Consider the following 27,708-nt stretch of genomic DNA (forward strand, 5'->3'; position numbering starts at 1 on the left):
TACGACCACAGACTACTCCATCTTCCCATTGTTGCCAAAACAAGATTATGTGGGTGAACTCTCCCGAAATATCACTACAGCGATCTAGAAAAAATCCCTTTCCGATCCAAACAGCAGAAAATTATTTCTTGACATTCCGAACAGTCGGAAAATCCCAAATGGTCTCGGTGTTTTCTGCACTATAGGCACTCTGCTATACGATTATGCAAGACAAAATAAAATAATAACTCGAGGAAAAAAAGGTGTATGAAAAGGTGGTTTCAAAGGGGCAAACAACACAAAGTCTATCTTTAGAGCTAAGTAGTAGCATAAAATTTTCCTTGATCATTTGGTTGATTGGTTATAGTTTTATTATACTCCGCTCCTTGCGCATCCGAAATATTTATGTATAGTAATCTCTTATTCACGTTCATTTGATAACATTATAATTAAAAAAGAAAGGATAGGAAATCTAAATTAGGACAGAGAGCTCCAATCGCAATCAAATGGAGCTATATCCGAATTCTATTCTCAAATGGGGACCACAAGTTTGCCGTGAAAATATCTTGTGAGAAGGAAATTTCCGCCGAAACACAAAATTATTTTTTGTACCCCCAAACTTTTATTGGTTTATTTGTGTTGAAGCTGAGGGACACCAAATTTGAGGGTGTGCTGCGTCCGCCCTCTCGAGGAAAACCGTGGCAGGGAAAGCGTCCCGGTTGGCACATTCCATTTTGTGTGAAACAAATCCGCAGTTGGAATGTGATAACCGTCGCTGCGCTTAAACTTGCAGAACAATTATCAATGCAAATAAAATTGCGTAATTAACGATAACCGTTATAATTAAAATAAATACAATACAGGCGCAGAAAATCTCACTACTTCCATCACCATTTTTGTACTTATTATTTTTCGTTACTATGGTTACAGCAATTTGATTTCTTGTATTTTATACAGCGTGATAAGATGATTATAACAATATTTATAAAACAAACATGCATAAGTTAAAAACAACATCAATAACATAAATAATATTAACTTTGAATATGACAGTTTGAAAATAGGACAGTCTCAATCTCCCCCCTTCTCCTAAAAAAAATGAACATAACATATTTTTTTTTACATAATATATAAGATTTGAGTCCTGCTTTTAATATACAGTCGTCAGGATAATGAGAAAGTTCACTTGACATAATGAACCAATTCACAAATTTACAATACTCTTTTCACTATAGTTCTGAAAATGTCATCTTAGTGTTCAAATTTACAGTTACTTATGCATCACTTCATGACAATTACATTAGTTTAAGCAATTCTTCTTTTCTCTCATCAGAACAATTAAATTTCTTGATATTTGACAAGTTCTGCCTTGTTGTTATCTTCTTTCCGTCCATAGACATCAAAATTGTATAATTGTTTTTCACATCATCAACTATATAGGGTCCAAGCCATAATTCCATAAACTTATGAATTTTCTTGTTAATTGCACTACTATGTTCATGATTTTTCACTAAAACAATATCACCTGGGACTATCTTCAATTTATTTGCATCACACTCAATCGGTTTGGACTTATATCTTTCCTTAATACGTGCTTTGGCGATAAAACACTTGTGTTTCCAGGGCACAAACTTTAAATCATCTGGCCAGTTAATTTGATTGAGAATTGAATCTTTTAATTCGTGATGAAGGAAAAGTTCACTAGGTGTGAAACTTGTTATTTCCAAAACGGAATTATTAAGAAGTCCTGTTACATGATTCAAATATTTTACCCAGTCCTGATGATTTTGCGAAGTATATAATCGTAACAATCGTATTAACTCTTTGTTGTACCTTTCCACAGGATTTGCGAAAGGCGAATAAACTGACGTGGTGGTATGTTTTATGTTACAGTCATCCATATATAACTTCCACTCTTGTGATTTAAATTGGGAACCGTTATCTGATAATATTACCTTACATGCTGGATAGTGGTAAAAATACTGGAGCTTGAATTTGTTAATTATTTCACGTGACGTTGCCTTCCTTAACGGATATGCCATTAAAAATTTGGACATCGTGTCAACTATTGTTAATATGTAACTATATCCTTGTGATTTGGGTAACGGTCCAACAAGATCTATTGATAACATATCATGTGGAGTAGTGGAATATACATGCAATTCATCCTTACTAATTTTTGTGTGAGCTTGTTTAGTTTTTGCGCATCTTAGGCAGTCGTTCAAATACTGCTTGATACTAACTTTCATTTTAGGCCAATAATATAAACTTCTGCACTTATTAAATAGTTTATAGTATCCAAAATGACCTTGTAAGTCATGTAATTTATGAAGAATTTTGGGTACAACAATAATAGGTACTACAAGTTTCCACTTGTCTTCTTTCAAATGTTTCATGAATAATATATTATCTTGAATCGAATATTGCCTTTTTATATTCTGTGACAAATTCCCATTTTGTAACCTTTGTACAATGGCACTGCAATAAGAATCCGAATTTTGACTTTCTTGCCAAAATGTTACACTATCTTCGTCAAGAAAATCAAGACTTATGTTATTTACATATAGTTCCGATAGAGTTGGAAAACCTGTACTTAAATCAGGATATCTGCTTAAAGCATCTGCAGCTTCATTAGATTTTCCCGGCACGTGATATACATTATAATCAAACATTTGTAATTTCAAACTCCAACGATTTATTCGTGGATTCAAAGTTTTAGTAGATTCTAGCCAAGATAAAGATTGGTGATCGGTAAACAATTTCACCTTAGTTCCAGCTATGTAAATGTAGAATTTTTCAAAAGCAAATAATATCGCTAAGCATTCAATCTCGTGAGTATTGTATGATAACTCATTGCCTTTAAGAGATCTGCTAACGTATTGAATTATACGTGGTCCTTCTTCAGAATTTTCAGTTGAGTCTTGCCATAGAACAGCTCCTATTCCTTTCTTCGAACCGTCTGTGTTGACATTGAAAGGCTTCGTGAAATCTGGTTGATACAAAGCCTTTGGAGATATCAGTGACTTGCGGAGGTTTTCAAAAACTGAAGCATGAACATCATTCCATTGCCATTTTGATTCCTTTTTCAACAGATCATACAAAGGCTGTGCCATTTCAGCAAATCCTTCAATAAACTTTCGCCTCCAATTAGCTAATCCTAAGAACCTTCTCAAGGAGCGTTTGTTTGTTGGAATTGGAAAATTAATAATTGCTGAATTCTTTGCAGGATCAACCATAATTTTATCACCGGACACTATGTGTCCAAGGAAGCAGATTTCTTTGTAAGCAAACTTACATTTGGAAAATTTAATAGACATATTGACACCCTTTATCTTTTGTAAAACTAGTTCTAAATGTTGCATATGTTGAGACCAATCTTTGCTGAAAATTAGAATATCATCCAAATAACAAACAACAAAATTTCTGCAATCGGTGGAGAATATTTTATTCATCCTGTCCTGGAACACTGAGACTGCTGATCGAATCCCAAACGGAAGATAGCGGAAAAGATATTGTCTGCCTCTATAAGAAAAAGCTGTGTAAGGATATGAATCTTCAGTCAACGGTATTTGAAAATAACCGGATGATAAATCAATTGAAGAAAAGTAAACACATCCTAGGAACCTCTGTAACATTTCGTTAATTGCTTCTACTCTCACTTGTGGAGATATAACATGTTGATTAAGTTTCCTAAAATCGATCACAGGTCTCCAAAGACCTCCTTGCTTTGGCACTATATGTAGAGGGTTAAGATATGGTGAAGAATCTTGGTAAATAATTCCCCATTTCTCCCACTTGGAAAGCTCTTCTTCTAAAGGGAGTCTCCTTGATATTGGTTTGGGATAAGGTGTGCTTGTAATAGGTGTTACAGTATCTAATTGAATCTTGTAAGGTTCAACAATTGCTTTTCTAGGTTTATCTGAAAATTGTACGTGATAATACGACAGAAGTTTGAACAAATTAGCTTTCTGCAAATTGTCTAAATTATCATTTCTAAAAACAGACTCATAAATGGACTTCTTAGATGGCATATATTCTACATCATCATTCAAAGTTGACGCATCACGTAACAATCTACATGAATAACCTTCATTATCATTTAATGTATCTTCGGAACAAAAGTTAGACTTTGTACAATACTTCGAATCTTCTGTAGAAGAACATTGCCGAGTTAAAACAGAGGAAATTTCCTTTCCTTTATCATTTAGCAAACTTACATTCCCTTCTTTAAAATCAATTACAGCTTTATATTTCCTCAAAAATGGAACTCCTAAAATGACATCGGCATTCAACTCTTTAAGAACAAAAAGTTCCATAGAAAAGTATTCGTTCTTTATCTGCAGATTAATAATTTTACTGCCAACAACTTTACACTTCTTGGATCCAGCGAAACCGGTGAGTTTTACATCTTCCACGTTATCCAGTTTAATGTTGCCAATCAAAGACGATAGTTTACACCAAACGTCAAAATTTAGAACATTTGCCTGACTTCCAGAATCTATAATACAAACTACAGGTATTTGACAAATAATTCCATGAATAACTGGAACTTCAGTTAATGGAACCGGAATATCATAATCACTAACAGTCCATTCAGGTTCTTCTTCAAACCATTCCAATAAAAAATTCACTTGTAGTGGTTCCGATATTAAGTCTTTATCATCACGTACATTCATAATTTCCTGTGTTTGAAATGAATTTCGTTTGTTCAAATTTGGCCTCTCTGAAAGAAAGCAGAGTGAACGAGGCACTTCCATCCGCTCCTTTAATTTAAATTTGTTGTTGATTGGTAAGATGTTCCAATACCAGATTGTCGTGTAAAGGTCCTTGATACATTTCCAGAAGGAGAATTTGATATTCCAGAAGTTGTAGATGCATCTTGTGGTTGTAATGAAGTCACATTAACAGGTTGACTGTAAGTAGGAGCGAGAGCAGGCTCACTTGTATACTGCGCTTGCCTATTGTAGAAAATCCTTCCATTCTGACTACTGTTAGGTAACTGAGAAGTTACAGCATCCTGATTATAATGCCTATTTGTAATGTCACCGGAAATACCAGAGTATGCACTATTTCTTTGGAATCTGAAATTATTTCTGTTATTATATGTAAATCCAGAATAGCCACGATTATTTCTACGTCCTCTAAAACTACCATTGATACCTCTAAACGGTCCATATCTTGAATTAGCATTGCCAAATTCATTAGTAAAAGGTACTTGAGCATCCATCGACGAAGTCTGAGTAGAAGATGAGCAAGTGTTTTTGGTGTGTTTAACATTAATTTGCTTGACACTAAATTTTGATTTCATACTGTCAGGATTCTTGTTGGGTTTAACCTTACTACTATTATCGGTTTCTTCCGGTAGGAAAATAAGTCCTCTTCTACTAGTTCGGACAACATCTAATTTCCGGGGTGTAAGGGGCGGCCTTCTTCTAAGGCGCCCAAAAGTCAACCTCACTTCCACGTAGTGCACCCTGGACTAAAGACTAACGAGGCTCTGGCGACTGGCATTATGACCAGTATAATTTTGTGTGTGTTGTCCTGTTTTTTGTCCTTGTGTGTGCTGAGTGCCCGTTTACAGCCTCAGCTTTTAACAAGTCAGAACATTTTAACATTTTTTGTGATACAACGTTAGAGTTGTCATTTGTAATGATAAGGGGCTGGCCCCCATATAATGTGACGGGAGCAAAATAGCCTAAGTGCTGACGCTCCCAAAATTTTAAATTCAAATTCAAATTCAAATTCAACATCTAATTTCCTTAACATAGTTGTTAACTGGTCCATAGAACGTATCTCATGACAAGTTATGTTATTAGCTATATTATTTGGTAACTGGCTAATAACTAATTGAATAACATCCAATTCGTTTGGGTTCTCAACTAAATTGCAATAATTTGAATATGTTTTCAACGCAAAGCTTTCTAAATCACCATGTACTGTAGGATCATACTTCCTGTTCCTTAATACTGATAACTGAGACTGTATTATTTCCGGACTTGCAAATTGTTTCATGAATTCCCTTTGAAAATGATCATATGTAGAAAACATACGTTTGTGAGTTCTATACCAGTACGCAGCTCTGTTGGTGAAAGACTGCTGAATACTCTGTAGCCTTTTGTTAATTGGAATGCCCATAAGATCAAGCATAGAATTAAGATGTTCTAGATATTCTCGAGCCGATTGTTCTTCTATTTTTCCAGAAAATTTGGGTAAATGAGACAGTTCATTTATCTTTACATATCTGTTTGCTCTATCCCCAACAGTAATTACAGGTATAGACGTTGGAGAAATACAACGATCAAACTGACTTTGTGGATTATCACAGTAATTGTTATTTGTATTTGACTCATTAACACCAATTTCAGCATTTGGACAACTTGTGCCAGTCATTAAATTTGCATTACGCCTTTCACCTTGAAACCATGGTCTGCAAGCTTCATTCTGCAAGGAAGAAATATGACGAAACCCACACGTTTCACCAGGGACATTACTATGATGAACGGCAGGGAGGTTAGGTTCTTGCGAGTATGTAAACATTTGATTTATGTAACTATTTTCACCATCAGCAGAACAACATTGTTGAACATTGGAATGTTTATTAATATTTGTAACGGTAGAATTCAATCTAGAAGTTGTCTGCATATTGTTAATCGCATAATTACTTTTATCCTTAAACTGTACACTATTAGGTGACATATTATTTCGATAATGTTCCTCATTGCAGGTTGGAATAAATCTTTTGTTTCGCTTCCAGCGAACACGATTTCGAACATGTGGTTCATCGAACGTTGTTTTCACATGAGTTGTTGAAGATTCATCAGATGAATAAGTAGATGAAATATTCACCCCCGAGTCAACTGCATTTCTAGCCCTTTCACGTGATGTCTTAGTTTGAGAACTATTTTGTGCAAGGGGAGGTTTCAGATTTCCCTTTGTGTTGCGTTGAGAATTTGCATAATTAGTTTGTAAAACATCACCACGAGATTCTATATGTTGCAACCTGTTATCACAATCAGTAATATACGTACCAAAATGTACATTTTCCTTACCAGCAACTTCCAACGATAACAATCTATTATTAATATCAGTTATTTTGGATGAACGTACTGTAATAGATTTATCGTATTCACTAATCAGATCTTTATTTATTAAAATTTGTTGCCCTTGAACGTCTTGTTCTGTTCGGATTTGAGAATTATTGCTATTTAAAATACTTCCCAAATGTTCATTTTTCTTGACACATTCGGAAGCTATTGAATCAAGTTGTGTTTTAACATCGGAAGTCAAGTTGTCTAATCTTTGATTAACAGTATTAATTTCTTTATGAACCAATTCAAATTTGGAAGTTAGGTTACTATAAATATCCAATTCCAATTGTTCAAACTGAGACTTAATATTCTCATTAAACTCTGCAAATTCTTGATTAGATTGCTGTAACTGTAATTTCATATCTTGGTTAGCAAGATCCATTCGTGTTTTTAGTTCTTCATTAGACTGTTCTAACTGCAATTTCATTTCAGCATTAGATTGTTCTAACTGTGATTTTATTTCAGCATTAGACTGTTCTAACTGCGATTTCATTTCAGCATTAGACTGTTCTAACTGCGATTTCATTTCAGCATTAGACTGTTCTAACTGTGATTTCATTTCAGCATTAGACTGTTCTAGTTTCGTCTTGAGGTCTTCATTCACCAAAATTCGGGTTAAGAATTTCTAGATAAGCTGGCAAATTGAAAGGATCATAATCTGGTTTGCAACCTTTACAATAATAATTTTCTAGTGTAGTCGAATAAATTGTCCAGTGAGTGACTGTAAGTTTGAGACAAGATATGTGATGCCATGACGAGCACTGTGTACACTGAACATACCGCAAATCATTGTCAGGATCATTACAACAAGATAATTTGTCGGGTTTTGTAGAACAAACATCATGTTCTGTAGTATTCGCATTACTGGAAGCGACTACGGGATTACCAGCATCAAAGTAAGTAGTCATTGTATTAGCCTGAATGTTTGTTTCTTTACGCGACGATTTAGATTTACTTTGTTTTAACTTATCAGCCATTGTGATCTTTACACATATGACGATTCACTTAAGAAGTTACGTTATACAAGCACACTGAAGATTGTGACATAAGTCTTAATTCAGCATATGACAAAAATTCTGTTCCATTACAACAGACATTCTTACCACTGTCAGAAGATTGCACACTTTTTGAACAATCCTGGCTTCTGGGTCGCCACTCTTGATAACCGTCGCTGCGCTTAAACTTGCAGAACAATTATCAATGCAAATAAAATTGCGTAATTAACGATAACCGTTATAATTAAAATAAATACAATACAGGCGCAGAAAATCTCACTACTTCCATCACCATTTTTGTACTTATTATTTTTCGTTACTATGGTTACAGCAATTTGATTTCTTGTATTTTATACAGCGTGATAAGATGATTATAACAATATCTATAAAACAAACATGCATAAGTTAAAAACAACATCAATAACATAAATAATATTAACTTTGAATATGACAGTTTGAGAATAGGACAGTCTCAAATGTAAATAAAAATCTGGATGGCACTCTAACTTTTATGCTTTTACATCTTCAAAACCCGTCCCATAGAAGGGACGTTAAAAGATTTTGCCAAAAGTTTTTAATAAATCGGTAATCGTTTGAGACACTATTGCGTGTGGCTTCTTTCCAAGTATTATATTTGCAGACACGTAAAAATCTGCAAACAGCGCCGATAACAGTCGCGAATAGGGGTGTGCGGGATCCCGGAAAGTCGGAACCGGGATCGGGAAAAAATTTCCCGTCCAGATCCCGACTTCGGGAAATTATTATTATTATTATTATTATTATTATTATTATTATTAATAATATTATTATTATTATTATTGTAGGGTTACAATTAAGCTTACAATATTCTTTACATTGATTCTGAACTACAAAAACAGCTTTTTGCCCTACATGAATTAATATACAGTTATGCTGTTTGTTTATAAGTATACATAAAATGGAATGATTTCCCGACATTTCGGGATCCCGAGCAGTCGGGAAATACAGAATGGACATTTTAAAAAATCGTTAATTCTCAACGTTTCCTGCATTGTAAGTATCTGGAATTTGGAAATGGTTAGTTTTTATTCCAGAAATCTAAAAACAATAAGTTAAGGTGAAACTGACGTGTAGAATTCGAGATTTCCCCACTTTGTCGAGAAATTGCGAAATTTTCCCGTCCCGAACGTCGGTATTTAAAAAATTTCCCGTCCCGAAAATTTCCGGACATTCGCGATTAAAATTATCCGATATGCCATCTGGCGAGATTTTCAAGAATCACTCCACGTAGGACACCTCGCTGCACTTCGCCGTGTTGAAGCCGTTCAAAGCATGGGGAACATGTGAGAAAGTAGCGTATACTGTTCAGTTTTTTGCTCTAAATCGTTTTGTGGTTCAGGACAAGTGGAAAGCTTACATGTGTTTTCCACCCCGTGGAGTCAACAAAATGAAATGTTTAAATAAATCAGAGAAAACAACTGATTGACAAGATTGGCATAACTGAAATGCGGCAAGGAAATTACGAAGAATGTACGAGTCTGTTCACTCTATTTTCCGAAATAATCTTTCGGAAAGATTATTTATTGCCATGAAAGTAAGTTTTAAATTGTTCTTTATGAATATAACATTTTTTTCGAAAACAATGTATTATGTATGTAATTTGGAACATGTGCAAGTCGATTAAGTGCAAAGATGATAATAGTTTGAGAATTAATTAATGTCCGTAATCATAAAGGTAAGTCAGAAAAACATAATTGACATGCTAATGTTGCTGTTTCATTCAGTATGTTAATTTTCAGTGAAGACTGAAAATAGCCTCAATGAAATTGTTGTTATTGTTATTATTATTATCATTATCCGGTGTTGTTATTAAACCAGCCTGCCTCTTTGGGGAAAAAACTGCAATAGCATGTTTTCATTTATTTCCTCCCAAGCTTTGCAATACAGGTGAATTGCTTTATTTTCAAATCATTTCTGAGAGCCCCAGTTAGGCAGTTAAACCGAGGTGCAGTGCAGATGAAACACGTTTTCCGTGTTATTTTTATCATAATTAAATGCTTCGCTCTCAGCACAGTTTCACCTTCGTTATAGTTCCTGGAATTCACATCCCATCCGCAATATTTAAATATAACGCGTAATTTAAACGTTTCTTCCATACCAGCAATGACAACACGCTGTTATTACGTACTACTACTGAATGTAAACAAAGATCTATCCTACGTAGAGCGGCCATATTGGAAGCGACACTAGCGCTCAGGTGGTAATTTTAATCGCGAATTGTCGAGAAATTAAGAAATTTTCCATTCCCGAACGTCGGGATTTAAAAAATTTCCCGTCTCGACCCAAAATGTTTTGTCCCGCTCACCCCTAGTCGCGAGTGCCGAAAAGATCTTCTCTTGTTAAAAATTAATCAAGACGTGTTTGATTGATTTGATTTTGGTTTTGAGTTTTAAATCCACTTTATGCACAGAAGGCTATTCGAGAATGGACCTACAGTTTAAAGTGGTATCACGATCTATTTGAGTAATGGCGCCACGGTGTTCCACTTGGTATGACGAGGTCTGACTTCCACGCGAATGGTCCTGGTTCAATTCCGGGATAGGGATCTAGGGTCGGAATATATTTGGTCTTGTTCTTGCACAAAGCGGCTCTGGAGTTCGTTCAGCCTCAAATAAATGAGCATCAGGGTTAACCCTGAAGGGTAAAGACGGCCGGGCCGTGATGCTGATCACTTCACTTGCAAAAATAAACGTGATCGATAGCATGGGGCTCTACCCACATTCCCCATGTATGCGTGGCACGGTGCAAAATATAGAGGGAGCTTTACCTTCACCTATTTGAGAACTAAATGCCTTTCTATTTATAAAATAAAAAGAAAGACATCTCACTCGCGTTCCTGCAATATCCTTTTAATGATAAACACAAATGACTGTGACTGAAATAAAATTATACTAATATTGAATTGTCATTGTAGCGCCACCACAAGTATTTTAAGAATGAAATACGAAAGTATTATTATATCTCTTCTCTGCTAATTTGATCCAATTTTCATAGAGCCCTATCATCCTCGAAGGTGTAGTAGTAACGTCGTCCCCTTGTAATCAAGGGGTACCGTGTTCGATACCCGATGGAGACATGTAGTGGTTTGGATAAGGTGGACATAAAACAAGAACTCAATACGAAAACTAAAGTCTTCAGTGTTTTATATGACAGGAAAAATGTTGGTAACAACGATGAATCTGTAGTGCATGGCAACAAACGAGAAACTAGGTCTAAACTTTGGCTTCATATATCCTTTTCGTAAAATGTGACCTCAATATTCCACGTGCGAAGTACGCAATAGGGTTTGTCAAAAATGGACTTTAAATATCTGCATATTTTCCATACTTTTCGGACTCTGATAGTAAAAGAAGCTGACGTTGGTGGCGCTAGTTACAATAGAATGGATGATCCAGATTATTACATCGATGACGTAACATTTAGTTTACCTTTTCAAAGTCTAACCTTTGGAAATAGTAAGGGTGAAGTTCAACGTGATATTTTTATGAAAACCGCTTCGATTTTTCAGGGAAGTGAGGAGCAATATTAATGTTTCATCGCTACATGTGCAAAAATACAATGCTATGGCATTCGTACATGAACTGGCAATGTTCTCTCAAACAACGAGTTCCACAATCTTGGAGGTTTCATTGTCCCTCAGAAACTGTGACTAAAAAATCATCTATTTTAGTGTGTGTTCGCTGTTTCTCCCTATCTCCAAAATGGTATGATATTTTTGAGATTTCGGGTTCTTCGGATTTCCAGGCGCGAGTGTTGGGAAGTAAGACACCTGTCATCGTAAAATTCTACACAAAGTAAGCAAGATCGTGCATAATACTACTTAGGTTAGGCTATACATATGGGGCATTTCATGTGATTGTGCCTCTGAACCTAAATTTTTAAAATTAAATGCAAAGCTGTAATTTATCATATCTTGTGAGTGAACAGTACTAAATTGTCATTTGCATAGGAATTCAAGTATTATACATAATTAAGTAAGAAGTTAAAAGGTATTTTAGATATTGTTCGTTTATATTAACTATTTTATTTACTTTTGTTTTCTATTGTGACCCGTGACACTGAAAAACAATTCATTTCTTCTTTAACTGTTACACTTATCCCTCGATATAACAGCACACTACAAGGCCAGGTATCTCGGCTTATAATCCCAGCATGGGCATGGTTATTTTTTGTGAGTGTCCCTTCATCAATTTCATCATATCATCACTCATCCTCATTTTGGCGATTAGCCAAAGTTGCTGGAAAAGGGAAGTAAGATATACGTATCAACCCAACCAATCAATGAAACTATACGTAGCCTATATAGGAACATGGGGTGTAAAGGGTGACCTTCCACGTAGTACACCCTGGACTGCATTTTGCAGACGAACGAGGCTTTGGCAACTGGCACTATGGCCAGTATAATTTTGTGTGTGTTGTCCTGTTGTTGTTTTTTTTTTGTTGTTGTTTTTTGTCCTTGTGTGTGCTGAGTGCTCCTTTACAGCCTCACCTTTTAACGAAAGTCAGTAACACGACACTGCAATTATGCTATTTTGTAGTTATGGTAAGAGGCTGGACCCCGTAAAATATGACGGACCCAAAATGGCCAAAGTGCTGACGCACCCAAAATTTTAAATTCAAATCAAAATCAAAATATATATGAACGTAGATGAACTGAAGAGAAATTCCACGATAACGTAGTGGTACCGACATAGCCTTGTAATCAGGGAGTCCCTGTGTTTAATACCCCGTCGAGGCGGATAGTGGTTCGGATCTCACTTTAAACTGTGGGCCCGGTACCAATTAGCCTTTCTGTGTATAAAATGGATTTAAGATTCAGATAAAAGAAAACCAGAAGAACGCACTGAAGAGAAGTCATGCCCTCCTGAGATATCTGGAAAGGCTTAATATAATTCAAATTTTGAAACTGTAACGTGAAAACATGGCCAAGGGGTGTCGTGAAAGACAGCTGATTAAGTGCCTGTGCAAATTATCCTAATATTGAGGACGTTTCATGAGAATTCTCTTTAAAAAAAAAAATAATAAGTGCTCCCCTGTGCTTAGCAGCACGCCATGAAGGCGTATGGGGCCCACATTTTCTTGATCTGGTCGTGAGTGGGGGTGATGTGATCAGCCCTGACCGTCTTTAACCCCCAGGGTTTCCCCCAGGTACCCATGTCATTCGACGCTGGGTGGGCGCCAGGGCCGCTTCCAACGTTAGAAAAGTTCCCGGATTTGAACCGGCCGGGGATTGAACCCGGGACCATTAGCATGCTAATCAGACGCGTTACCGACTGAGCCACCACGGCCATATGAGAATTCTCTTAACTGGGGAAAAGCATCACCCCACCTTTCCCCAACTTTAAGCACTGTTGCCCCTCCCGAGAAAACATCCTGCGGGCGGGCTTGCCTTTGAAGTTAATATTCTGGAAGAACGAAGGTCGCATCCGACATAGGCGTAACATGGCGGGGGCACTCACCACTTCCAAAAAAAATCCATTAAAAGCGTATATTTACAGAGTTCTGGCATGGGGATTTGTATGTATTCTGAACCAGTACATTTTTCCCACAACAGCGCCTAAAGTTTTTGAGAATTTTGGCATCGTTTAATCTTCTATTAGATCTGTCAAACTTTCCTTAGAACAAGGAACACTAAAAATTCTAATATGCGAGTATTTAATTGAGTGACCGTAAAAAGACTCGTTCCATAGGACAGTCTTGTTGACCTTGTACAGTCACCGCTAATAAAAATGGGACACCTAGATCCTGAAACACTCGCTTCGCTGCAAGGCGATAAGTGGATTTTAATAGGAAATGTTCAAAGGCAACTTCTGACACCGCCGTAGAGTTAGGCAACACACAAAACGCCTTGCAGGGAAGCGAGTATTTCACGATCTACGCATGAACGTCCGCAGGCAAGGTGTTTTTTTTTACAGGGGAGGGGGGACGAGGTATATAAAAAACACTGTTTCAGTCTGAAATTATCATGTTTCTTCAACACTCTTATAATCTATATATAGTAAAAAAAGGGATTTATGTATTCGTGTATGTTTGTTCCGGCATAACTCTCGAACGCCTGGAGCAATTTCAACCAAACTTGGTACACATATGACTTACAATCTGGAAAGAAATACTGTGGGGGGTAAGACACCCCTGTTACCCCTAGGGGTAGACATGTAAAAGTAATCGAAAACGACCGATATTAGTGTGGAATCCATAGTTTTCGGGGTCGCTAAGATAGTGACACTCCGAATGCCGTTCAACTCCAAGTTCATCACCTATCGGCATGGCGGGTGAGAGGGGTGAAAAATAAAATTTCAAAAATAACCTACATTAGTGTCGAATCCATACTTTTTGGAGTCGCTTATTGGTGACATTCACGATGACATTTGAGAGAGAGAGAGAGAGAGAGAGAGAGAGAGAGAAAGACACACACTTGCTTTCTCGATCACGATCAACAAGTTACAGGGGCAGTCTATTAAAAGTACTGCGGAGTGGATTTAAGATCGCCATGTTTCTCCCACGCACAAATTTATGTTGCTTGCTCAAGGGTGGGTTCACCAAAGAATTTATTTCTTCTTGCTCCTGGAGGTGAAACTAAAAATGTTGTTTATAATCAGGTTTTGAGTTAAATTAATATTATAGTAAATTTGTAAAAGATTTTACTTTATAATTTGAATAGTGCACTTATACTTTTAAATACCTGTAAATAAAATTAGTTACATTTTACACTATAGTTAGAATTCATTATTTTTCTATCTAATAGAAGATTGGGATAAATAAATACCCGGGCAACGCGGGGTAATCAGGTAGTAATTAATATAAATTACTGTGACTGAAATGAAATTATATGTGAAATATAGACTTTTTAGGTGGACATTCATTTTCCAGGGAGGCCGTGCCCCCTGGACGTCCATGCATCTAGGTGTCCCATTTTTAATGCAGGCCGTTGTAACCAGGCACGTATCTAGAAATATGTTTCGGGAGGGGGTCCGAACCAAGTGTCTCAGGAATAATAATAATAATAATAATAATACAATAATAATAATGTTTAAATTAAAATAATTATATTAAATCAAATTAATACTAATTACAATACATAAATTAATATTTTATTATTATTACACGATTAGGTGTAATAACGTTGCTTACCTTTAGTTAAGATCGGAATAATTTACATAAAAACAAGTGCTCTGGCAACTAAATTAATGTCAAGTAGATGAGTAATTGAATATTCATCGAATAACAACACATGTAGTTGGAGAAGAGTAAGTTTCTGATTTAAAAAGAAGTTCAGAGAAAATTAATAACCATCGATTATGCAACAAATACTAATATTTTCATTACTTAATTTTAGTACTTGGTAAGTCTTTCGGGGGGTCCGGACCCCTGGACCCCTCCTAAATACGTCCTTCCTGTCCCTCAAAGCCGTATGATTCCAATATAATCTTTGTCTTCCAATAAGTTCAGAGAAAATTATACAACAAATGTTAAACGAGAATATTTTCATTATTCAGTTTTCGTACTTAATAGGTCTTTCGGGTGTGTGTGTGTGGGGGGGGGGTCCAGACCCCCTAAATACTTCCTTCCTGTCTTTCAAAGTCGTATGATCCCAACATAATGCTTGTCTTCCAAAAAAGGTCAGAGGAAATTATACAACAACGGCTAAACGAATATATTTTTCATTATTTAATATTAGTACTTGATAAATCTTTCGGGGTGAGGGGTCCGGACCTCCCTAAATACGTCCTTGGTTGTAGCTTCTGTTGCTTGCGTTTCCACTGGATTCATGACCACTGCAGCCGGTCCCCTTGGCGGAATGGTAAGCGATTGATTGATTGATTGATTTGCTTTATTTTACATCGCTTTTTGTGCCACTTTTGACTAATTTGCGAAGATGGGGATGAGTGATGACATGATGAAATTGATGAATGGACACACCCAAACAACCATGCCCAGGCCAGGATTCGAACCTGGCGTCGTAGCGCGATAGTAAAATAAAGCAAATCAATCAATGATGACCACTGTTCTGGGCGATGAATCGGATGCTCTGGTAAAGTCGAGTGGTTCCCTATGGACCTGTTCCTCAAGGCTTTCAGGAAGAATGGGGTATAGGGTGAAGATATGGGATAAACTCCGTGAATTCTGAGTAGAAATACAAGATGCAAAGTTCACAGAACAGTTATTTTCTGCAGCCTTTCAGACCCAAAACAGTCAAGTCCCATCTTCTTAGGCATATCTGTGAGACACACACCAAAATAGAAGGTGATGCTGCTCTGCATTACTTCCGCAGGGGGCTCCATATGTAGGGTTACCAGATCGCTGTAAGGGAAATGTAGGACATGCTGTCTCAAAATGAAGGACATTAAGTCAAAATGTAGGACACAAAACATTCTCAAAGTAGTTGAAAAATGACACTTTTCAGTTTTAAAAAAATGAATTGTTAATGAATGTTTAAATGCATAATTTCAAAACTTGCAATCATACTAATCAATGCACCTCTTACTACATGATTTAAGTGGTACTTCTCAGAGGAGACAATTTTTATCAAAATTTCAGATTTAGTCAAACTATATTTATGTTAGAGTGGACAGTCAAACTCTGAAATTATAGGGACCAGTACCAAACAAACATTTTGCAGACTTTATGAAAAAATAATTTATCTCGTGAGTCTGTTGTACTGATGGTAATAAAAGTACTCTAGAACATTTGAATTATGGCCTGTGATGGCAAACAAATATTCAGCAATTACCATAATTTAAAATGGTTCGAGAAGTTTCATCTTGGGTAGTCTTTAGTTCAATAACAGGGTGTCTACCATAATAACACATCCAGAATTCTTGACTTTTTCTGGACTTTTCTAGACCTTTTTTCTGTCTTTCTTAACGTTTATTTATTCGAGCCCTACTTAGGTAAAGTTGGAAATTAGTAATTAAGAAAATAAATATTTATTTAATGAAATCCCCTACGCTAGTTAAGATGAAAACTGAAGCTGAATTTAAGAAGAGAATTAGATCTGCTTTCTTGTACAATGCATCCTGAACTGTGTTTGGCAGACGAGCGAGGCTTTGGCGTCTGGACTCAAGCCAGTATAATCTTATGTGCGGCTTGTGTCGGTTGTCCCTATATGTTGGTGACTGTTCCATCATTCATCTTATCTTACCACCATTCATTCTTATCTTCGCGATTAACCAAAGGGACAGAAAAAAGTGAAGTAAAATAAACTAAATCAACCAATCAGTCATTATGATATCAAAAATTCTTGACCACAAGAATAATTTATTGCCTTTTTATTGACTTCTTGACCTATTTGTTGATTTCTTTACTTTTTCTTGACTGACAGACACCCTGAATAACTTTGTTCTCTATACCCCTGCTTTACAATCAAATTATAATGAATAAGAATGGTAATAACTTGTTCCATCAGTACAAACCCTAAGGCAAGAAATTCTGCTCAGGCATTGAACAGCGACGTTATCAGAAAGTGGTCCCAAAACTTTGTTCATTAAGTGCATTTTTCCGCATGTTTAATAGCAGGACAAACTTTTTCCTTTGTGGGAAATGACTGAATCAAAATAAATTTCACCATTGGGTTTGGAAGCCCACTTGTAACTTGCATGATTTTTTCTGTTACCTACTTTCCTAATTAATATTATGTGACGCTCAAAATGTAGTACATTTATGATATTTTTCAAATTCCTCCCGGACGCCGGACATAAGGCTAAAATGTAGGACATGTTTGGGAAAAATCGGACGTCTGGTAACCCTATCCATATGTGCTTCCATTCCAATGGACAATGATCATTTTGTCCATTGAAAAGTCTTGCATCTCATAAAAACAGTGTCCGGGACAATTTTGCTAAGTAACATTTGAGAAATCATAAAAATCACCCTTCATTTCTTTGTTCCTCAGGTCCCATGAGGTTAACAAAAATATCATGAACTCAGTGACGTGCCCAATACATGTGGGGGGTTATAACCCCATCATTTGGACCAGTATTCCTAAACAAAATTAGGGTTGACTACTAAAAAAAAAAATATTCGTAACACCTCTTTTGAAAATCGTGGGCACGCCACTGTGTGAAGTTGTAACTTTTTACAAATCAAGTGCTCCCTTGCCCCTGCCAGTTACACCTATGGTTTTGGTTGCTTTACATGGTTTTTGCATCTTGCCAGGATAACTGTAATAATGAGGGTAAATGATAAAATAGGTCATGGAATAAACATATACCCATGCCTTATCCTGGAATTGAAAAGAAGGCACCTTCCATCATTATAGAACACCGGGTTAATCATTCAACTACAGAGGCCAGCTAATTTAGGAGCAATCACCCTCAAACACCACCCAGATATTCAAAACTAACAGAAAAACAAATTCGATTTTTTAAAACTTAAAATCGTGTACAAATGAAAAATCAAATGTCCCCTTCTGAAACATGACAATTATCGAGGCAGCTTCATCTATGGCAAATAGTCAACCGCAACGGTGCCAGTGTGGGACAAGGATATCGTCACAACAAATAATAGACTCTTGTTGAATCGACTTGTAAAATCATTGCTTACAGTTAATTTATATCTGAGTAGCCAGTGAAAGACCCAAGATCTTGAAAAGGAATGTTGTCTTCTCTTTTTAGTATAGTGTCATAATTTGCCATTTTTCCCAACACTTAACCTTTTTTTTAAGGAATGCAAGATTGATTGATTTAAGGCTAATCGGGACTGGACCTACAGTTTAAAGTGGAATCCGAACCACTATGTGCCTCCACCAGGTGACGAAACCCAGGACCCCTTGATTATGAGGCAACAATGATACCACTGTGCCATCGGGGAGGCCCTTCAAAGGCAAGATCAAATGGGGGTAGTTCACTAATAGTTAAGAACACTGTCTCCGAGAATAAAATCTCCTTACCTACTTAAACGCTGAGGCTGTAAAGGGGCATTCACCACACATAAGGACACAGACAGAATTACAGAACCGCACAGAGGATTATACTGGCCATGGTACATGTGCCATAGCCTCATTGTCCTTCAAAAAGTAGTTGCTGGTGAATAATATGGGGGGATGGGAGGAATTTCCCCCCACAAACAATCTTGGCCTCAAAAATCCAGCCCACCAAAAACATTTCGGGGGAGAGTTTTTGTTACAACAAACAAAAGATAAACAAAAACCTTTTATTTCAAATATACTGTACTAAGAATAATATCGAATACATACACAAATGTGTGTAGTTGTGAGTGTTGAATGCTTTTTCTCTCTCAAGAGATCATTAACAAATCTAATTAATAAAAGTAAAACAAGAATGCAAAACAATAATATGAAATCTAATTGATTTATATTAATATAAAGCAAAAACTTAATCAAAACTTACACATAACTAAACCACTTCAACTATCTCATAATTTATTAACACCTTTAACCAGTTAGTAAAGGACGTAGTTTGCTACTTTATAATATCTGATATATTTAAAAGTAACAAATTTATTTACTTTTGTGTAATTAATAATAATAATATATTTTTAATTTAGTAATTTATTTTTACTTTTAATAACATTGTAAATATGTAGCCCTATATCGTATAATTTATATGTATGTTTGTGGGGAGGGGGGTTTGTAGATTAAAATCTTTCTCCCCCACCAGTCTTAAATGATTTCACATCCTGCCCCTTACTCCCAAGTAAATAACAAAAGGACAAAAAAAGTATAAACAAGAGTAATGTTGAGATCATATGGTTTTTACTTTAGTTATTTAAATCAATAAATGAGTTAGTTGATGATTACTATTATCCTGGACAAAAAACAACCCCTTACACTATTTTCAGGACATGCAACATCTGTCGTCAAATGGGTCCAAGGATAGAAAGAGTAATCCAGGAGAAAGAGGGGAAGGTACATTTAGCAACTGTTGAAGTGACCACCAACATGGATTTAGCAGAAAGATATGATGTACGTATTTGTTTTATATTCCTATTGTACCATACTGAAAAGATTTCCTTATGGCATCTGTTGGCATCAGTGCTCAAAGTGTAAATTTCTAGCTGGGGTATTGATTAAATGGTTCAACATGAAGACACTGATGCCGGTCAATATGATGTTTATGCAAATTATCCCAGCTTTGGGGATTAGCATTCCCCATGCCCCCACCCCACATTGACATGATAGTCTTCCATGTCCATGAACTTTGTCCAGAGATTGACCTGCTTCTGTGGAAGTTGTTCTTATATATTCATTCTATTTGACATTTTTTTTTTAGAAAATTGGTATAATTGGGCAGTGCCAAAAATTAGAAACTAGGGCAGTAGTTCCCAAACTTTTTCATTTTTCATGGTACCATTAGTCTTTCAAGATTTTTTCCGAAGTGCCCAAGTTAGAATGTAGGCCTATCTAGATTGCTTGCCTTTATTTAAAAAATTAACACATATTTCAAATTCAGAAACGTTTTACATGTAAAAAGTACTAAAAGCATGTGTAGAATAACAAGTAAGTGTCATTTTAGTGAACATTTTGTGGTGCCCCTGTAAGCCAGCAACGGCACCCCAGGGTTGTGCAGTGCACATTTTGGGAACCACTGAACTAGGGGATGAGGTGCACGAACAGAGGGAGGAATTTCCCTATCAAATACCATCCTGGGATTTAGTTGTGTAACAATGTAACTATGTATTTTTTTACAGTATTTGAGATTTATGTTAGTACAGTGTGATGCAAAAATATTAACAAGGAAATTGTCCGTCACTCTTTTCATTCACATTTCTCCTACATTTTTTGTGTTTTTCAGCAAAGGAATTGCACTGATGATGTTGGTTCAGAGGTTACCATTTGCTCGTTGGCATTTTGTTTCAATACTTCATACTTGTAGTCAATCCAATTCTTCTTTATTACTAGGGCTACTCGATGGTGTAGTGGTAACCAGTGGCGTGCCCAAGGGGGGGGGGGGGGTGTTGGTGGAGGTTATAACTTCCTCTATGGTCCAGCATTTCTAAAAAAAAAAGAAGGAAAAGGCAGGAAAATATGGCAAAATGAGGTCTGACTACTAAAAAAATGTACACATAATTCCCCCCTTTCGAAAATCCTGGGCACGGCACTGGTGGTAACGTCATCAACTTGTAATCAAGGGATCTCAGGATCTATACTGGTGGAGGCAGATAGCACAGTGGTTCCGATCCCACTTTAAATTGTAGGTCCAGTTCCGATTAGCCTTTCTGTGCATCAAGTGGACTTAAAACAATAATTCAATCAATCAATCAATTCTTCTTTATTTAGGTTGAAGTTCAGCCTGCACTAATCTGCCATCTCCTAACCCCAACATACACTAAATTGAATTAGTATGGTAGTGACAATCTGCCTAGTAAATTTATGCCTTCCACTTTACAATCTATGCAATCTATGAAATGCATTAGCAATCTACTATGTAATTGCAATTAAAAAAACATTGTTAAATTGCTTGTCAGCAATAGAATTAAATTTATTATAATTTGCACCATTGCCTATTAGATCGAGTTGTTAGTGACGGATGGGGGAGGAGGTAAGAATCCCCATAATGTGCAAAGATATGTATATGTATGGCATTATATGACAAGTCCCTCATTCAAGAAACTCAAAAGCAATGGCATATATGTATTAGATACCTTGTGTTTCTCCATTCAGAAGTTCCATTTCATTAAAAATGAATTTACCATATTTTACATACTTTCACCAGGTCAGCTACATGTAGGATTTTATTAATAAAAGCAGCAGTTATATTTTACAAACTTTTCAAAAATCAAAATTTTTCTCTTCTTAAGTTTCCTCAAGATGTTAATGTTCAAATTAAGCTCACGTGGAAAAGAAAACAACTACGCAGCTATGTCTGACATAAGAGCTTATTGCTCCTATGTACACGAAATCATTCACACTCACCTTATTTTAATTTCCAAAATAGTCAGTAGAATTTTGAAAATGGGTCTATTTGTTTTATAATTCTGGACTAACGTTACAACGTTACACCACGTTAAAATAACTTGACCCTATCACCCTCTAGAGGGTGTCCAGAGGGAGGTTTCGTGATGCACACTGATTTGTAAGAATTTTTGGGGTGGGGACAATATTAATTGAACCTTGTTAATATAATATGCAATAAAACATTTTTTATCTTCTATTTATCAATGCACAAAAGTTGATGGAATTATATTTGTTATGAATTTTGGTTGTTTATAGGGTGTGGATTTATAGGCACTAAGAACCTCCAAGTCACCAAAAATTATCAAAATAGGCACTTAAAAGGCGATATAAAATAAGAAAAGACACTCAAATAGGCATTTAAAAGGCATCCTAAAATTTAAGAAAGACATTAAAATATAGGCAGGAATAGAAAAGGCAAATAGGCAAAACTACACCCTAGTTTTTTAACATGTTCATTTTTACTTGTGGGATAATTTTTCTCACCCTGGGTGTAATAGAAATCTATAGCTTCTGGTCTCCACATGAGCCTGATTTGAACATTAACATATTGAGGACACTTAAGAAGAGAAAAAGTTTGATTTTTGATAAGTTTGCAAAGTATAACTGCTGCTTTGAAAACAATAGTTCGTCTTTAATTGATTAATAAAAGCCTACATGTAGCTGACCACCTGGTGTAAGTGGAATCTGAACCACTATGTGCCTCCACCAGATATCAAACTCAGGATCGTAAAAGTTAGAGATGCAAAGGTAATTCATTACAATTATACTGTTTACACAGTTATCATAAGAGCTTTAAGTAGAATAGAATATCACTTTCTCCCATGTTAGGAAATATGTATTAATTATCTACTCTTACAATCCAGAGAATCAATCTGGGAGAGATGAGTTACTACAGTATTTGGTTTCCACATACAACTGTCCCAATTATCATGTGACTTAAAAATATATTAATTAATTTTATCCTGACGGTTTGGAGGGAGGAGTGCATTATAGGCTTTCGGGTGGGGACGGGGGGGGGGGGGGGGCTATGGGTGCATCCATGACACCAACCCAAATTAAGAACTCTGGATAAACCCCAGTCTGCATGTGTATTCCCATCTTGTACAATCTTCAGAAAAGGTTGATCTTCACAATGTAGTGCTTAGCACCGCATGCTACAATGCCAGAGGTCCCGGTTTGAATCCTGGCCTGGGCATAACAGCCCTGGATGCTGTTTATATGGATGGAACTTTTTGATTCTGTCGTCTTCCCCAAAGTTAAGCTCCAAGTTCAACTGCCCCCCCCCCCCCAAGTTAGGCCTCAATTTACGCCCATTCAGAAAATTATTGTAGATTTAGTGTTATTTAATTACCTGCTGATATCTGCAATTACTATTTTTCTTATGAGAATAAAAAACATAGATGGTCTTTATTTCCAAATTTATTTCCGATAATGTTTCGTGTCATGAAATATGAAAAGAAACATGCCATAAAGGCAAATTGGGGGTATGGAGGTAGGGCTCCACATATTTAAAATATCTGCCTTTTGTGGACGTGAGATCAGCACCATGCTCCAGCTGTCTTTACCTATCGGGTACATATTTATTATAAACTGGTTCAACTCGTGAGCAGCTTCATTGCCAAAAAAAGTTCCCATTTGAAGTCAGTCATCTACCCTGGGACCCTATAGTCTGGACCAGTGTGGCACTGTTATGAAATTTGTTCAAAATTGTCTTGCAAATATTGAAAATCAAGTACTGCTGTTATTAATAGTATCATAACTTTACAGTACTTTACCCATTGAACATTTGCTATATTTCTTACATGATGAATGTTCTAAATTGCAGATAACAGCAGTTCCATACCTCATTGCTGTATGTAATGGCGAAGTTGATGGCGAATTAGTTGGTTTGAAAGACAGATGTGAGTTAAATGGATTTGTTGATCAATTAATTGAACTCAATGAAAGCTCATAAGATTAAATCTTTATTGTACCAGGAGCCCTTCAAGTCAAATAATTAATCACAATACTGCTTTGAGGAATGTGTGCGAGTGAAAATCCAATAATAATTTTCCGCTTCATAATGTTGTACCATTTATATTGAAGCAATAAATGACTTTTAATACAATTATTAATTTTTCAATAGTACAGGAATAAATATTAGCAACATTGAAATTGTGCATATGCACAGAGTATAACATTGATAGTACATTTTGTCCCGAAAATTCATACTGGCCAGATGTAATGACTCCGTACAGCACTTCTCCATGTTTCAGTTATGTGTAATATGAAAGGTGCCATTAAATCTTCTTCACAAAGGACTAGCTTTTCATTTCAGCTGTGAATCCTATTCTTGAAAGAGAAATATGGCATACTCAGACCTGGGTCTTGGGTATACCAAGTTGCTGCTTTCCACACATAAATTATTCTTCTATCTGTGCAGTTTTTCATAGTTTGCATCAACTCAATTTAGATCAAAAGGAGAGGTGGGATTGTGAATGATGTCAGTACCCCTACGAAGCCATGTAACAACTTCAAGCTACTAGCTATAGTCAAAAAATAACCGGAAAAGTGATGTAACTTTATTGAGGAAATGAATAAGATACATGCTTATAATTCAACAGCACCCCCCCTCCCTTGACTTCAATGTGCTTATGCGAGTAGAAAACCAGCTCTTGGATACCAACGAGAAAATAACTCTTTTAGTTTACCCTTGGGTGCAGACTTGATATTGCCATCAGAGTCGACCACAAGAATTTTCCTCAATTGCCCAAAAATATAAAAATTAGAATGTATCAGATGTATCAGGTCTGGAGAAGTATGTCAAACTTTATGTTTTGCAATGTCAATATGGGGGCATTTGCAGGGTGAGGGTTGGCATCTTCTTTCTGGAGAACCCAATGCTTGCGGTGGTGCTTCAGATGGTTTTGCAAAAGATCATAGTAGCATGTGCTGTTTGCAGTTTGGCCCTTCTTGTCACGAAAGCCTGTGTCAGAATTCATGACACTAATAGTTCTGTTAATTGAGTTAGTGTTTTAAGTCCACTTTATGCACAGTAAGGCTAATCTGGACTGGACTTACAGTTTAAAGTGGAATCCGAACCACTACGTGCCTCCACCGGGAATCTAACCCGGGACCCCTTGATTAAACATGACACTAATAGAATGGTCTGACCGAGAAACTGTGAAGCCATTTAAAAATTTCTCTACTAACTCATAGACATCCCTCGCTGAATCTCAATGGCTTTTAAACATTCTGCATGCAACAATTGCACCACTCCATGCAATTGAACTTTGGTGCAACACTCAATTCAACAAGCCATGTTTGATGCTCAACCCTCAATGGCTCTCTCTCAGTGGCAGATGGCAAACTACCTACCATGATACTCACTAGGTGGCAACACACAATCCCCCTGGGAATTATGCACGCCATTTGTTTCATAGCAAACTTATAACAACCTTCTGGTTATTATCCAACTGTGCTTGTACATGCCAGAATAGTTTCCAGTTGCCAATGTTTGGAATATCAGCTTCTCTTTCTCTCCTTCTATTCGGTTATGTTGCATTGCTGTAAGTCTTTAGAAAATCATAATGACAGGGATGAATGAACTCAATGACTGTCGCCACTTTGTAGGCTCTAGTCTAGTCTCCTGGCCACCCAAATACCTTGCATAGAATTTTTCAGAATTAGAGAGAAACAACAAGAAAGGAAGCAAGATAGACAGAGAGGGAAAAAGAAGAAAATGAAACACAGGAGGAAAGAGAAAGGAAGAAAAAAGAAATGGATAAAGAAGAATATCTCAGCAGCCATGAGCATTGATTACCGAAGTAAAGGACAACTAAAAACATATATCATCCATCCCCAAAAAAGCCTAAGCAATGTAACTGGGCTCGAATTGGCACACATCTAGAATTATATATTAGGAAGGTTTGACTGATTGATTCAACTAGGTTATTTTACATCGCTGATAAGATGAAATTGATGTAGGGACACTCACAAAATATTCCCAGGCCAGGACTCGAAACCCAAGACCCCTAGCAACATAGTGCACTATGCTAATACCTTCACCACAGGAGTTAGCTATAGAGGACACATAGTGGTTCGGATCCCACTTTAAACTGTAGGTCCAGTCCCGATTAGCCCTACTTGCATAAAGGGACTTAAAACACCAATTCAATAAATCAATCAACATTCAGGTATGTATCTAGATAATTTAGTAATATTACTTTTGCTTAGATCACTGCAATTTGTATAAAAACACAATTCTAAGAAATAATGTCAAAATAAATAGCAAAATGGAACATTTATAGAATAAAAATATTCTTAGATTCAGTTAATGAAAGTGAAATCCCTGATTAGTGTGTATTAATTTGCACACATCAAATAACTAGAAAAAAAAATTGAGAATTGATGCATACATTTAAGGAACATGGATATACAGTTGGTTACATTTAGACAGAGTGATTACCACAACATATGAGGTAGTTCCAAGTTTGAAGATATGATTAAAATTTAACATTTCCTCCATCGTGGATTTCGAAATTTCTAACCTAACCCAATCAGGTTGCAAAGCACTGAAAAAGAAAAATATACAAATAAAAGAAGTATATGAATAATAAGCAGGCTGAAGAAAATTCACATTGCATGTCATTAACAGAAATGTTAAAATCAATTATCTAAAGGTTAAATGTTCCACGCTGAATATCTGTGTATACAACAAATCTCTGAACACCATTCCTTGCTCAATACCGACATGTATTTTGATGAAAAGAGTCTCTCAGGCTTATGGACGTCCGCAGGGAGGGGCAAAGGAGGCATATTTTCACCCATAATAGTGATGCCCCTCAAAAAACACTATTTCAGTCTGAAATTTTCTTGATTCTTCAACGAATTTATAATAATTAACATAAATTACTGTGACTGAAATGAAATTATGTGTGAAATATATAATTTTTAGATGGACAATCATTTTCCAGCCCCACCCCCACCCCCTCCTCCCTTTCGGACGTCCATGCTCAGGCTATTGAGCAGGTGAGATCTGGCAAGGGTAGAAGTGCAGTGTTGAGCATCAACTTGGTATATTGCATGATTGGAGACTGAGGTTCCCGGTGAGGTTGGTGGACTAATCGGGAGCTTCAACACTTACTTCAGATATGTATGAGTGTGTATTTGCTTTCTTTACATTTCAAAACTAAAAGTATTTTTATTGAATTCCAGATAAAAGGAGTTCCTATGCTCTTAGCTGTAAAGGATGGAAAAGTTCAGGACAAGCTAATTGGTTTACAAAGTTTGCCTGTAATACGAGGGTTTATTGAAAGTGCAGTCCGCAAGTGATGCAATAAGTACTTTATTTTCTCATTATATTTGTCTCTCATTGGTTAAGATGAAGTGAAAGCAGTGAAAATATATGATTTTGTTCTTCATTTTTAAATAAATCTGACATTGAATTATAACTGTAATTATTATGTACAACCAATAAAAACTGAATCCCCAAGATTTGTAATACATTTTATCCACTGTAACAGTTTCATATGAATATATGCTAAATTAAATAAATATGACACAAAAAAATGCATCAGAGGTAAGGTCTGGGAAAATATTCAGATAGCTGATCAGAGATACATTACTTGGTATTATGTTACTTCCTAAAAATAACGGCTGTTATTTTTCTTGCACTGCCTTGCTAAATTCAGTACTGGTCAATTTATTTCTT

At 36.2% G+C, this 27,708-nt stretch overlaps 1 long non-coding RNA gene across 2 annotated transcripts; it reads left to right on the top strand.

The window, feature by feature from the left end:
* Positions 1–11,561: 11,561 nt before the first annotated feature.
* On the top strand, positions 11,562–27,481 carry LOC145999396 (uncharacterized). 2 transcript variants are annotated; one of them, XR_014443381.1, is made up of 3 exons: positions 11,562–11,895; positions 19,901–20,024; positions 27,213–27,481. It is a non-coding gene; the product is annotated as an uncharacterized LOC145999396 (long non-coding RNA). The 2 variants fall into 2 exon arrangements; XR_014443382.1 differs by lacking the exon at positions 27,213–27,481 and adding an exon at positions 23,842–24,065.
* Positions 27,482–27,708: the final 227 nt, after the last annotated feature.

This window comes from Lepisma saccharinum, chromosome 15, assembly GCF_977018435.1.
Source record: "Lepisma saccharinum chromosome 15, izLepSacc3.1, whole genome shotgun sequence".
Classification (NCBI taxonomy): domain Eukaryota; kingdom Metazoa; phylum Arthropoda; class Insecta; order Zygentoma; family Lepismatidae; genus Lepisma; species Lepisma saccharinum.